The sequence below is a fragment of the Xyrauchen texanus genome, chromosome 43 (genome assembly GCF_025860055.1).
Source record: "Xyrauchen texanus isolate HMW12.3.18 chromosome 43, RBS_HiC_50CHRs, whole genome shotgun sequence".
Taxonomy (NCBI): domain Eukaryota; kingdom Metazoa; phylum Chordata; class Actinopteri; order Cypriniformes; family Catostomidae; genus Xyrauchen; species Xyrauchen texanus.
The window spans coordinates 20,352,840-20,368,915 of record NC_068318.1 but is presented as its reverse complement, the minus strand read 5'-3'; the positions used below and the strand labels follow the sequence as shown (position 1 = coordinate 20,368,915).

The following is a 16,076-nucleotide window of genomic DNA, read 5'->3' as shown; positions in this document are numbered from 1 at the left end:
TGTGGACAGGGAACTTCCCACTAGAGTTAATGAATACGTCACAAAGTCCTTATTACATGTGTTGCACTATATAAAACTGAAATAGCTGCTCGATTTAGCTCTCATCAGTATTCTGCGCTGTCGTCTAGGATAAAGTTAGCCTGTTCTGCCACATAAATGACTAGTTGGATGAATTAGTCAGCTACACATGAGTACAACATTCCGAAAATAACATTCATTCACTCTAAATGCGTGATTGTTGGGAGTCCATTGCCTGTAGATGCTAATATTTCCAATATGTCTATTCTCTCTCTCTCTCTCTGTGTGTGTGTGGTAGATGGGTGACGGGTGAATCCTGTATACAGATGTCTGAAACTAAAAGATACCTTTGAAGACAGATGAGAGAGCATGTGACTGGACTTGAATGCAGTGATTTAGTCTTGACATTACTCAGCAGTTTCTTGTGACCATTTGAAACTGACTCACAGCTTCAAGCAGAATGATGCGTTTGTAACAGGGATGGGCATGAATGTCTCTGTGTCACTCTTTAAGCTAATGCTTTCATCTTGCGGTTTAAAGGCGATCCAAAATGCTCAAGCTCTGAACAAAAGACATTCCTCTTTTACCAAACTGACATTTTGAGCAGACATTTTTATGTCTGCTTTCAAAAATGAACAGAAGAATCTGTGGAGAAAAAAGCACTTAAGATGCTGAGGGGAAAATGTGCTGTTGCTATGTGTCCAAACAGTTTGTGATTGGACAGAACAAATTCGGAATTTTCAAGGTTGTCCAATCATAACACAGCTGTTCTGGCTGGTCCCCATCTCCCCTCCCTTCTCTCCACTGCCAGCTTTTCTTGGACTGATTTCATGTCCATATTAGGCTTGATTCAGTAAAATCCCCTCCCATGCCCCTCAACTATTGTATTGAGTGCTAATGTACTTTTATCTCTGGCAGCAAAAAGCATTTTCAGGCTATGTACAGTAAATGAATTAAATATGATCTCATTGGACCATGCCATCAATATATTAATTATATTTGCCACCTGCCAGCAACTCCACCAGTTGCCCTGCTCCTCTTCATGATCGGTTAGCATTAAACGTGTATGTTTGATCATACAGTGGATGATATATGTGCAATATATGTGTATACACTAAACTGCAAAAAAAATAAATAAAAAAATTGATTTAAAAGCATGTATGCATTGATAATGAAATATTGATGAATGCTTAATATTTAAAGAATACTTATTAAATGCATTTAAATATCAGCCTATTCTAGAGTGTATTTCAGATGACTGTAAATTGCATAAAGAGGTTAAATAATAATTATAAAATGTGTTGCCGCTTAGTTATTAATGAAAACATCTATTTAATACCCTGATAATTATTTAAACATTTTCCTTTGTTTAATAAAAGTTAATATATATATATATATGCTATTTAAAAAGTATTAACAAATCAAATACTACAAATTCTCCTACTTTGCATTATTCTGCTCATTTAAATTCCTCATCAAACCAACAATTAAGATATTTAGACTGTATATGTTGATGACAATAAATACTAAATAAAATCCTGCATATTTGTCAGTTTGCTACTTAAAGAAATAAACAACAGTAACAACAAAAAAACAGTTACAAATATTCCACCTATATATCTGCTGAACATTAAGACATTCATGCAAGCATTCAAAAGGGTTTCATTAGAATCTGCCATTTGTCTTCTCTTCCTAATTTTTTTTTCATTCTATATTGATTCTTTACCACCCCTTCCCAGCAAAGGAATAAGCAGGACAATTCCTGTAATTTCAATAAAAGAGCCTTTTGTGAGATAGTCAGAATTAAACTTTCAGATATTTCAAGGATTCTGTGACTCACAGGAATTACCTTGCCGCCTAGTCTTGCCCCCCTCTCTTCCAATTCAAATGGAATTTAAACAGTGTCATTCCAAGGTTCATGGATCTTTCTGGTAAGGGTTTAACATTATAACAGAATATTCTTCTTTAGCGTAGAACACTAGAAGGGAATTTAAAGGTAAGATACATACACATACTATCTCTTATGCCTTGGGGAAAAAACTATCCTGCAAAAATGTTTTTACTAAATAAACTCTGTTGTTCTTAGAACCAACTTATTTAAAAAGGATTTTGCCATTAAGTTTTTTCTCTAACCCTTCTGACACAGAAGTTAATATAATGAATGTAGTTTAACTACTTGTCGTTAAGTGAACACAGATCCTCTCTCTCTCTCTCTCACACACACACACACACACACACACGTTCTCTCTCTCTCTAATTTTCTTCTAATCATGCAGAAATCCCTTCTAATTATAGGGGAGTGATCATGCAAAATATATATAAAGATAACAAAAAATATTGCAAACCTTTGGTGTACTAAGAACACGAAGTGTCGTCCATTCTCCTCAAATCTTTAAATGCTTTATCAGTTTGTATTCTAAAATCATTCCACATCTTTCCTTGAAGTCAGAGTTCTCCTTTGATTCCTAATTCTTTAGATACTTTGATTTGTTCTAATTTAATCTAACAAGAGAAATTCATTCTGACATCCTTTTGTCTGTACTGCACACAAAAAAATGGCATTGTATGTTTTTCAAACCAAATGGTTATTTCAAATCTTCACAAAAAATGTGGCAACTCTTTGTCAGTCTTAATTTCACAGAATCCCCTTCAAATCAAGTTTAATGATTGGAAAATGCCAAATCAGATTTATTAATCAGTCTAATAAATTAAATGCATTGTGACTTCTCAGATACAGCACCAAGTCAGTGAAAGACTTAAATAATTACTGTGATTAAACAATAAAAAGTGTTTTAAAATCAAGCACAGAAAAAGCAGAATTTGTGCGTGATTTTAAACAGTAAAGATTTAAAAGATCTAAATAAACTACTAAGATGAATTAATACTGAAATACAACTCGGTGTCAAAATGTCCCTGCACTATGATTTAGGCACAAATGTGTTTTTTTTATTTCATCAAAAATGATATGCATAACTCAGATATGTATATTAGCTGTTTGGTTTTAAAAACAGACGCATGAAATCTTGAACTATTAGAAAGATTTCGTTAGCAAGCAGTCTAGCAGTTTTCTTTTTCTTATTTTAAATTTGTCTCACTTTTATCAAGGGTTTAGGCAAAAGAGGTTAATTGAATAAATATAATGTGTATATATATATACCTAAAATATATTTAATGAAATATATTAAACCATTGACCTAAACTCCTAATCAAATAGTTATTTTGTTGAACTGAAAGCAGTGTATTTGAATGTATTGTAAGGTCTTCGTTACTGTCATATGTATCTTAGTAATTACATAATTAACACCATTTCTAATTGCATTATGGCAGAGTAAATAAATGTTTTTAACTAGATGTTAAAACATTTTGAGAGATCTTTAAAACCTTGAAAAGGTGCTCATTCATTTGACTCTGCAAAGATCAAAGTGTGTGTGACGTCTTTTATTTAAAAAGAATTATAAAGGGCAGATCTTCGTGTCCTTCTCTTCAAATGTCTCTTGAAAATTGAGAAAAAATTATATTGATGTCCTCTACTTATTGTTTTATTTTATGTGAAAAGCTAAATTTCTAATTTGCTTTTCCTCTTTTCATCTCTTTTGTGTGTTAGTCAACTCACATTAAATCTTTAAATATTAGAGCATATTAAAACCATCAAATTATTAACATTTACATTTAAAAAAAAAATACAATTATAATACTGTAATTAATGCATCTGTGTTATGTCTTAATTCATCTGCATAAAATAAAATCTGCATTTAGATTTATGAAATAATGTCTGCTTACTTTTCTGACAGCTCTCACACCCCCCCGTAGAACTTAACCAAAGATCGAAGTTCACAATCCAAACAATTGTCCATAAATTCTTTGGAATCCCGTCCTGTGTCTCTGTAAGTGTTCCGAAATATAGAAGAGCTTTCATCAGGTTATTAGTAATCACATGAATGTGCCTCTGTTTGACAATGAAACATGACATTCATTTTATTCAAAGCTTCATTTTTGTGGAAACGGGCAGGATGATGTTCCTGCCTCATGCATTTGTTCTTCATTTTCCTGAATATAATTAAACATATATGATCTGTTTTACCACCATTGCATTTATTACAGCAATGTTGCATTAAATTTATTCCAAATTCCTTTTTAGAACAAAACAATTTGTAGTGTTTTCCCTATGCTTTCCTACAACTTCATGATCTTTCTGTATATTTCAGATCCCAAATCCCTCATTTCATCTGTCAGGGGTCAACTTTGGACATTTCCCAAATCATTTCTGGACATTATTTTCAGCGTGACAAGAAAGACAGTCGAAAGAATGCACATTCATGTGAGTCAAGACATACACATACATGTACTGTAGATAGAAAAACATACAGTACAAAAAAGATGTGGATGCCCTGACAGAAAACAAATGATTTTATTCATGCATGCTTCAGTATGTGTATCCACAAACTATAGGCTTTATATTTGAGCTTTTAAATATCTGAATCATTTTTAGTGACATGGTAAGATTAGTTTTACGAGGAAATTTACTTGACAATGCTGATTAAGGGCAGACATTAATTTAGAAAATTAGAATGGGAAAGAAGGTCTGTAGTGGTTTCATACAAATAAGAGAAATAAATAATACATAACTCTATAGGAGATGCCTGTGTACAAACAAATGAGCATCCAATAAACATCCCTATATGTCCTTATGTTCTATGCACACATACATACAGTTTATATTTGAGGTTACATACTGTATATTAGCCCAAATATGAGGTACTATACGTTTATCTTAATTTTACTTGAAAGGTGTGTAGTTAAGATGCCAGAAAGACCATTTAGATCAACTGTAAGTGTTAAGTACAATAAGAGGCGGCCATTTTGTGTTTTATCCACCTCCATTTTGTGAAAGTTGCAGCTGTGAAAGTGGTTCATTTGAGACGCCCTTACATTTATTCCATACTCAGGTGTATTTAAGTCAAGTGAAAATTAACCAAATCTGTTGAAAACACACTTAAAGTAATTTTGTCATGTCTTTGGAAGACTGGATGTAATGCAGCTTTAGGAAATCAAACTAAACTTCAATATGACTTCAATATATCCTTAAACAATGTCCAATGAAAGAAAGCGCTTCCAGGGTGAATATAAACTTAAGGTGATCTATGGTCAAGGGTTCGTAGTAGTCCAAAAACAAAAAGCTGGATAACCATGACACTCATGAATTAAAACACTTTTAATATCACATACTGCAGCTTAATACCAAAGTTAAAACAGTTCTGTGATAATAAAAGCATTTTAATTCATGAGTGCCATTGTTATCCAGGTTTTTGTTTTATGACTTCAATATACTTCTCGCACCAGTTCATTTATGTGTATATTATCTATATATTATTTTTTTGTTTAATTAAACATCCTGATTAGTAAATGGCTCAAATAATAAAAATAAAAATAATTACAGCATTTTGGTGTCTTTATATATATCACTATGAACTGGAGCTAAAAATAAAAAAACTTAACTGTTATGACAGCTGGCAATACTGAACAGTCAAAGTGAAAATGAAAACATATCACTTTTGTTTCAATCAGTCCTTACGTTCAAGTAGCTAAATGTGCTTTCACACATGCACAAATCAAATTAAACAGTGAAAATGTGTAGAAGTAGGCAACATTAATGTTTATTTCTTTGTTATGACTGAATGCTTGTTGGAGGAGACTTACTCACTATTTCCCTTGTAGGGTACAAAAGTTTATGTCTAACACAGAAAAATAAAAGTTTGTCATTTCCTAGCCTTCTGAATATTTTAAGTTATAAATAAATCTTCTAATGTCAGGATTTATATGCTCGACTTATACAGTGAATACAGTGATCAAAATATATGTGCACTCATTAACTGTTACATTAATGTTGTATGCGTGTGTGTGTGTGTGTGTGTGTGTGTGTGTGTGTGTGAGAGAGAGACCCGGGGAAAAGGGAGTGTGTGCCCTCATGTGTGAGTTGATGAAGAGGGGTTGAGATTGTGAATTTGAGTTTGTGTGTGAGAGATAGACAAAGTGTGTGAAAGGGTGAGATAGAGAAAAGTATCAGTATTAGTCATACATCTAAAATGAATGGTCTTTTTCAGTGCCATACCTCACCTGTGGATCAGGTGTATTCAGATACACAATATGTTTTTGTTCACTAAGTGACACAGAGGTCTCACATGTTGTCTTTTATTTCACAGTGATTAACCCTCAGCGATTCGGACCAGCTTTTACTGTAATTGAGTTCATTCATTCATACTGGTGCTTTACCTTTAGCCTATTTGGTAAATTATGTTTTAGGATGTATTGGGTTTGGATATAAGAGACAAGAAATGGTGTCATTAATGTTGGGATATTAAAACATAACCATTTACGCACTGACAGATTTAGACATTAGCTGTATCCATCCAAGCAAATTTAATTTAAAAACATAATATCGCACAAACAGTGAGCGAGTAAAGCAGCGTTTCCATCCCATGTGTTTGAAGGACCAAAGTCATCACTTCCGGAGAAATTGTAACCACTCTGATGCTTTAATTTATAAAATACTCTTGGCTTTTAGAGCACACAGACAAAACACTAAAGAACCTGTCTCATGTCTGGGAGCCACAGCGCGCCAAACAGATCTGGGAGCGCAATGTGTGTGCGTTCCTCCTTCTTTATGCCTTTGCCATGTGGATCTATAATATATTTGTAAAAAGTGTCAATGAGCCTGCTCTTTGGCACAGTTCAACTTTGTATTCAACATATTTACTCTACATACTCTATGACGCCTTTGGATTTTCAGGGCACCATTTTTTCAGAATGACCAGAGCAATATTTCAAATGCAATGATTGGTCCACTGGTTGTCCAGTTGTGAACAATATATTCAGTCACATTTTTGATGATTATTCTGTAATTGTGTTTCCATCATGGTTTTTGCGCATTTCTATTTATTGAATAAAATATGCATCCACCTCAAGCGAGCGTAAAAATCTAATTTATGCACATTTTATTTGCATTTCTGTGATTCATTCCAGCAGTTTTTAATGCGATATCCCAAAATGTGCATCAACTCACCCAGCTAATGTCACCTTTTCAGTCAACATTTTTAATTGAAAAAAAGAAGAAACAAATATCAGGAAAAAAAAAATAAAAAATGAAATGAGTTGTTTCTCCCTCTGTTTACATTAAAATTCATTAATATTATCATGAATGTTAATGAAGATAATTGACAAGCAAATTAATTAATGAAATAATATTATATACACTTAATAATTATATAAACTTTAATTGTAGACAGTAAAATAACAGTAATTATTGACTGTTAGAAATTACAATATAAAGTAAGCAATTCTAGTCTATTAGAAAACGTTCTGTCTGAAATAAATAATTAATAATGTGCCATATAAAATTCCCACAATCCCCTCAAGTAGTTGAAAGAAGTTATGAATGCTAAAAAATGTAACTGCACAAATCCTGACACTGCACTTTAATTATAAAGCTCATGCACAGGGCATCCAGATGTTATCAGATAGGCACTAGACTTTATGAAAAGTGTTTATGCGACTCAGACAGGATTGGTAAAAACCCCCCATTACTGCTGAAAAAAAAGAAAACATAATAAGTTCAAACTGATTGAGTTGCACCCACCACCAGCCAACAAAACCCGACTCCCCCCACACCCACACCACCCATCCTGCCTTTTATCATCTTGATCAGGGCTTGTGAGTCAGCAGGATCTAGACTGGACAGGAGCCATCTCTGATCCTGGTTTATTCCAGTCTGATTTCCCCCCAAAAAAAGGTTTTTCTTTTTATATTTCCCCCTGCCCCCCACTCCCCTCCCGTTTAGTGTGTTAGCCATAACCCTGGGCCCTTTTAGACTCACGGCATCTGTATATTTCCTCTCCCATGTCTGTCGGCTCTGAGATGTGTCATGTTGTTTTTTAGCTCTGATTACAAAAAAAACAATCCCTCTTTCTGCTGACCATCGCCTACTCATTTGCTGGAAGGTCCATAGGGGGGTAACTGATGTGGTTATGTGTGTGTCACCCAGGACCACTCCCCAATGTGCACATGGCTAGATGGAAACTGATGGAGTGACTCTGTCTCTCTCTCTTTCTTTCTCTCTGTGCCTCTCTCTCATACAGAAAGTCTATGTGATCATTACCTTCAATTCAGCAAGCTCATAGTGGAGCAGATGGTGGCCCTCATTGAGTGAGTAATTCAAGACATTGACTTATATCTGGGGGCTCATGAGCAAATGGAAAGGCAAAATGGTATACATACTGTATTGTGTGATTGTGTATACATACTGTATATGTGTGATTGTGTGTGGTTTTGGTGTGTCAGAGAGGTTGGGCGAATGTATAGCTATATACAGGGTACTTAGATGCTATAATTAGATGTATAGTGGAAAATGAAAGAGTTAAATGAAAATAAGGAGAGAAAATCTGACAAATGTTCCAATGAGCTCCTTTGTTGTATTCTCTGGTCTGTGACTGGGAAAACTCTTTACATGGTCTGTAAGGTATCTACCTACAGTTTCCATAAAGCATCAAATTGACAGTTAACTGTTAAAATTGGAAATTAAAAACAAACAGTGCCATTGGTAGATTACAGGCCAGAAGTAGATAATGGGTTCTAGACTTCATCCGTTACTCTAAAATACCTATCGTCTTGTTTCCAGGTCCTTGGCCTACATAGAAGGGACATGGAGATGGTGTTGGACCACATATAGACGTTTCATATATTGACTCTTTTGACAGTGTCTCAGACAGATTGTCAGAGATTGGTTACTCTATAATTAATCTTTTATTTAACCTTGTTTTTCCGAACCTGTATGACTTTCATTCTTAGACAGAATGTTAGCCTTAGTCACCATTCATGTTCATTGTATTGAAAAAAAAATGCATTGACAGTGAATGGTGACTGAGGCTAACATTCTGTCTAACATCTCCTTTTGTGTTCTATGAAAGAAAGAAAGTAATTTTTATGGGATTTGTAACAGGATGCTCTTGAGTATATGAGAATTTTACTTTTTGGGTGAACTATTCCTTTAAAGGGGAGTTCCTAAAACCCCCTTTAGGAATGTTCAGAGTTCAATACAATTTAAGCTCAATTGATAGCATTTGCGGCATAATATTGATTAGGTACTTACAATGAAAGTTAAATAGGGCCAATACATAAACATTAAAATACTTATGTGTTTACATAATTACTTCACATTACTTCCTAACCATATCAGTGTAAAGTTAAATCCTATATTACAACTCAGTTGCCGATACAGATATCTAGAGAGCAGGATGGCTGACAGCCAATGTAAATGCCGATAAACATACCGGTAAGACAATTGAACAACAGCAAATCGGATGTACTAAAAATTTTGGCAAAACTTTACAATGAGATTCCATTTGTTAACAATAGTTAACAACATTAGTTAACATAAACTAACAATAAACAATACTTTTACAGCATTCATTAATCTTAGTTAATGTTAATTTCAACATATGCAAATACTTTTTTAAAACATTAGTTAATTAGTTTCATTAAATTAGTTAATGCACTATGAACTAGCAATGAACAATTGTTTTTATTTGTTAACATAAACAAAGATTTATAAATGCTGTAATATATACAGTCTATATATTGACTGATCTGACTAATCTATTGGTAGATTTAGGAAATGACACAAGGGAAAGTTAACACTTCTGTTAAACGGCCAAGAAAACATGGTTATTAGCCGATGCTGTTAAACACAAAATGGCCAAATATTGGCAGATTAATCGCCTTGGCCGATATATCGGTCTATTACTAGTTTTGTTGATGGTCCAGAAGGCTGATTAGGTTCAGTCATGTGATGGCTGTAGATCTGACGTTGTCTCTGTCATTGGCCTGTGGCCTGTGGTCCTTCTAATCTGCAGATATGACACCCTCCCAGAGGGTTTCATACGAACTACCACTTCACATAAAGATCCCATAATGGTAACAGGGACTGTTTGGAATACTGTGAGTGGGTGTGTGTTAGAAAGAATAAAAGTGAAATGGTGACAGAGAGATGCAACCAGGCAGAACCTCTCTGTCCTCAATTATGAGAAGTTCTACACACTTGTCTAGAACACCTACAGTGACCCTTAAAAAGTATACTTAAGGGAATATTCCAGCTTCAATGCAAGTTAAGATCAATCAGCAGCATTTGTGGCTGCAAACGGTGTTCCTCCTTTTCTTAAAAAAAAATCAAAAATCTGGGTTACAGTGAGGCACTTACAATTTTTGGAGGGTTTTAAGCTGTAAAGGTGTTTGAATCGTCATTTTTAGGATTTAAGGGTTTACAGCGTTATGTCTTCATGGCAATGAAGTTGTAAAATTGGATATAACTTTACACAGAAAAGTTTATTAAGTGATTTTATCACACTAAAATCATGTTAACATGCGTATTGTTTATGTCTTGTTTCTATAAGGAGGGGCGAGTCTAAATACATTTTTGTGGTTATCAACATTATACCACAAATGCTGTCAATTGAGCTTAACTTGTATTGAATATTTCTTTAAGCCACATTTAAAAAATGTATGATTGACATTGCATGAGATAATAAAATATCAAAGGAAGTGGCATGTATTTTAAAGAAAGATAGCACAAGTCAAATTAAGCTATTTATTGTCATTGTACAGTTCCAACACTATTTTTGGAATCCTCAAGGCTGTTGAATTAAATGTAAATATATAGTATAGGGGAAAATTGAAGTATGTAAAAAGTTCTAAATCAAAGGGATACAACGAGCACACTTATCAAGCAAATTGTTGCACAAAAGCACGTTTTCTTAAGTTATCAAATGTATAAACTGTTAAAATTAAGATGTTTAAAAGTATTTGAACAGTTAGTCTGCTAGGATGCCTGTGTGAACTGGCTACATAGAGCCACAAAAATTTACTTGTGGAGCAGCTAGTTAAAAGTAATTACAAAAATGTCAAGAAAAGTTAAATTAGTTCTGAGAAAAGCAATAGCATCAATTGTTATCAATTTAATTAATTAATTTTTAAGTGTGGCTTAAGTGTCCAAATATAACCCCAATACCAAAAAAGTTGGGACAGTATGAAAAAATTAAAAAGGAGTGATTTGTAAATGATATTCACCCTTTGCTATATTGAAAGCACTACAACTGCACATAATTTGAAAATGTACAGTCATTTCAAATCAGATGATTGCAACACACTCAAAAAAAGTTGAGACGGGGGCAATTTAAGACTAATAACAATTTGATGAGTTGAAATAACAAGATGATGTGAAACAGGAGATGTTAAACAGGCGAGGCAGTCGTGTCTTAATATATAAGGAGCCTCCAAAAATTCAATTCAGTGCACAATATAGTTAAAAGAGTCATGTAATCTAGTCAGATCTCGATGTGTAAAGGGCAAGACGAAAGCCACTTCTGAATGTGCATGATCTCCAATCACTCAGATGTCACTATCTTAAAAAATGTAATTAATCTGTAATGGATATCATGAACATGGATTTGGGATTACTTTGGTAAAACTTTGTTAGTGTACACTACTCGCCGCTGCATCCACAGATGCAAGTTAAGACTTTAATATGCAAAGCAGAAGCCCTACATCAACACTGTCCAGAGGCGCTGCAGACTTCTCTTGGCTTGGTCTCATCTTAGATGGAAAGAAGAACAGTGGAACCATGTTTTTTGGTCCAACGAGTTCACATTTCAAAAAGTTTTTGAAAAGCACAGCTGTCATGTTTTGCAGGCCAAAGAGGAATAGGAAACTGTTCATCCAAACCATTATCAGCGTCAGATCCAAAAGCCAGTGTCTTTATGGGCCAGGGGTGTGCCAGTGCCCATGGCATGGGTAACTCACACATCTGTGAGGGCACCATTTATGCAAACAGAAATGTACAAATTCGTCCATGCATTTCCAGCAGGACAACACCAAACCACATACTGCCTGGATAACAAGTGCATGGCTGTATAAGCAGAGAGTGCGGGTGCTAGATTGGCCTGCCTGAAGTCCTGACCTGTCTCCAACTGAGAATGTGAAGACCCTGTACAATTATTCAGCTGAAGACCTGCATAATGGTTGAATGGGGGAAAATTCCACTTTCTTAACTTAACCGTGGTAAACACTCGACTGTCCTATTTTAACTAACTATTTTGGAGCATGTTGCAATAATCTGATTTTACTACATTTTCCAAAAAAAAAAAGAATGAAATTAAATTCACAAGGTAAAACATCATATATTGTGTAGATGTAGTGTTTTCAATATAGCAAAGGGTGAATATAATTTACAAATGACTCATTTTTGCTTTTATTAGCATTTTTCATACTGTCCCAACTTTTTGGAATTGGGGTTGTACCTTATGGGTACCTCTACACTACAATGCAATACTAATACAGTGTGTTCTGTGGTTTCTTTGTATAAAGACACTCCCCAGAGTGATAGGAAGTGGAGCTGTAGTGCAGTAATAAACTGACTACATTGATACCATCTGCTCTACGTTGTGTTAAAAAAACACGCACATTTTATACTGTCTTAAACACTAGATGTTTTTAAGCACCTGTTCTGTGGCAGTGGGCAGTGTAGTGTTCCGTGGGGGTAATAGTATGCTATAGGTAGGCAGTTTTGGCTTGTGAACACCTGTCTCCAGGGGCAGCACCGTCTGACAATGAGGAGCGTCAATCACCCAATCAGCCATAACTGCAACACCACACTGAGATTGCATCAGCTCCTTCGTCAACTGCACGTTGCCCTTTTACATTAAAAAATAAAATAAAATGCTGATGCTATAGGGAATTTTTTACAAATCTGTTTCCAATGAAAAAAACAACAACAACAACTTTATTTTCCTTACTTTTTGTCCCCATGATGTTTTTGACCCAAATTAAGTCGAAGGAATATCACCAGATTTGGGCTATTTATGGCCTTGTTTTTCTCAAGACACAGACAGAGAAATGATGATCGTGATTATAGAGTTGGGTTCACTGTGCTATTGCTATTTATCTCTCAGAGTCCTTTTGTAGATTTACCAAGTACAGGCGAAGATATGATGCAACTTATATCCGAGTGTGTGTGTAATGGTACATTTGGTGCTCAGTGTGAGTGTGTGTTTGGATTTGTAAAGAAAGTTTAGGGTAAAGCTTAGTGTAGAGATTTGACAAAGTGTGTTCAGCCTTTTGTTCATGCCTTTTGTAGGTGTGTGTACATACAGTATTTAACTATAGTTTAGGGACAAAATAGTCCCTAAAAGTGAGCTAAATCATACTTAACCTTCCTTTAGGGACGTCCTCAATTGGAAAATTGATTCATAAATAAAGCAAGTGCTGTTTTTAAAAATTCTAAAAAGGCAAAAAGTATTTCTTTTAGAGGTAGGGTTTGGCTTAGTCCGTAATCATTATAATTAGCTTAATTAAAAATAAATGACATCTATGTCCACATTTAGATTGCAAAGTATATGAGTTTTCTTGTGCTCACGTAAACCTGTGAAAGTGTTTCACGTATGAGTGAAAGTGAATAGATATGAAGATAAAAATAATGAAATGGAAGCCCTGAGAACAAAGTGGATTTTTTTGTGATGAATATGTATATTTCTCAGAAACTGTCTTAAAAATGTCCTTTTTTAACAATGCATCAAAGCCTTTTAAACCCTGCTAAAGTCACCCTTTCTGAATAAATTTGTGCTTAGAATTGTACCTAGAATTCATTCAATCTCCCCATCAAAGGCCTTACCTCAATCTCTCATCGTTACTTTAAGTACATTTTCACTGTCATTGATACAAGTAAAATAGTTTTTCTCTGTTCTCCTTGCTCCAGCTGTCAGATTTTTGGCAGAACATCCCAAGATATACATTTACATTTCTAGTTTTAACTCTCAGCTCATAAATATTCCATAGAAAACACTCTGTTTTATGCTACAATGATCCAAACAATATGCATTCAAAAATAAATAAATTGTTGTTCTTTCTGGAATATTTGTTTTAAAGTCTCTGAAGCCATACATTTTAAGTCTTTAGTCTTAATAACCTAGTAAAAAAAGTCATGTAGTTTCTCCTGCTGGCTTGGATTGTGTGTTACAGAATATCTTGTGCTTTATTACTCAAATGTTAATGTTTCCCAATTTTACTACCTTCCACTTTTGAACTCTTCCTCCTGTAAGTTTATAGTCCTGACTTGTTCCTGTTATAAACACTTGATTTTTAGTAGGTGTGTGGTCATCAGGGTTGGACTAGGAAGAGATATCGGCCTGGGATTTTACATAGAAATGGGCCCAAAAGTTGTCCTTTTCTGCATATTGCTGCCCCCTTCAGCATATCGCGGCGCCGTTTTGTGGCCTGTTCTGCATTATGCGGCAACTAATTTCAGCTTAGTCCCGGTTCTCCCGATGGCCAGTCGGCCCCTGATTGGCCCCAAAGTGCGTTGGCCAACCGGGAAAATGCCCGGTATGCCAGATTACCAGTCCAGCCCTGGTGGTCATGTTATTCTGGTGTGAAAGGATCAATTAAATTTGCTCCAATGACTACCGACTCTGCAGACCTTAATTATGTTAGCACAGTCAGTGGTTTTATAGTGTTATTTCATAATTCACTCATGTGATTTTGAGAGTCTTAGCATGATATTTGATTTATGGAAAGGCACCTTACGTGAGACCAACAATTCAGGGAAAACAGAAACACGGTGAGATTAATTATACATATTTGTTTTAACTGCATGCAAGATTTCAGGGTGTATCTTGCATAATCTGAGATTAAAAAGCAGAAACTGTATATTTTTTACATTAACAGGAATTAGGAATCTTGCAGACACATGCACATATTTGTATTTGTGTTCCTTTGTATGTAGTACATAACTAGCAAAGTTTTCTAACCAATTGAATCCCTTACATCTGATTTCAAAATGACGTGTTGTTACGGCATCAGGCACAGTCTGTAAGTGTTATGTGTCTCTTTGCTCACATGTAAATGGGTTCGCACTAAAAACCCTATGATACTCTATGTAACACTATGATAACTGGGTTATATCAACAGTTTTATTGTCTTTCTGTCTATTGTGTTAAGGTATCTTGTTATTGCTATTGTGGGAGCATGTTACTCAGATTACTCCTTAAATGTGTGTCTGGCCTGTTAGCAATATGGAAATCCCTGAGATTGTTCCAGAAAGTACAGTATGGTGTTGCTTTTAATGCAAATAGTTTGTATTTTAAATGGTTATAGTATCTCAGTTTTATAATTTATGTTATGTGATGCTATGGCCAGTAATGAAATATCTTGGTATGTGGAACATTAAGTGCCACAATGGCAATAGCATCACATATTTGAAACAGTTTGTTGTCATTGAAAAGGAACTATTTAGATCTGATGTCTTTTTATGTGTGAAATCTAAGATGGCTTTCTGGTGCATTTTGAGTTAGCTGGATGATGCAGATATGGGGGCTACTTTCAGTTCTCTCTCCTTCAAAGTGAAACTCTGTTAATTCTTCATTTCTTTTATGTGAAGCAGCAGTTTTGGCAGGGGAAATGTGGCTTCATTCACTCATGTGACACATGGCTAACAATTAATTTAAGTTTGAATTTGTAACGGACTGGATATTGACCCTGTTTAGTGAGAATTTTTTTTTTGCTTGAAAGCACTTGAAAAAAAATGTGTGAAAGATAGATTATGTACCCTTTTTTCAATTAAAGAATAGCAAAAAAATTATAAAATAATCATATAAAGCACAATGCTTTCTTTTTTCTTTCTTTTTTTAATCTAAATTTCAGTCAGTGTATGTACATTATCTGGTGAAAAGCATTAAGAATATAGGGTTTTCTTTGCTAGGTTATTTGTTATTTCTTTTTTCGTTTACTGTTTCAGAAGATAAAATTGCATTTAACTGCAATGATAAATGCACATTAAATTTAGTAGACTGCAAAGATGCAGTTAATATGTCTAATAATTTAGTCTTTAGACACTATAAAGGAAATAGGTTCTGTATAAGGAATAGAATGGTTAAGTCCCCAAATATGAACAACATTTTAGTAAACTCTTATAGGAACAGGCTTTTAAGAAGATACTACAGTGGAAAAATAGCATTATA

At 34.5% G+C, this 16,076-nt stretch overlaps 1 long non-coding RNA gene across 4 annotated transcripts in view; it reads left to right on the top strand.

The window, feature by feature from the left end:
• The window catches only part of LOC127635557 (uncharacterized), a 34,594-nt gene extending 25,718 nt beyond the window's left edge, over window positions 1–8,876 (top strand). For 2 of the 4 annotated variants that reach the window (XR_007969487.1, XR_007969490.1), the window contains exon 4: window positions 317–4,217. This is a non-coding gene — a long non-coding RNA (uncharacterized LOC127635557). The other 2 variants (XR_007969489.1, XR_007969491.1) reach the window with 2 other exon arrangements.
• The last annotated feature ends 7,200 nt before the right edge of the window (window positions 8,877–16,076 follow it).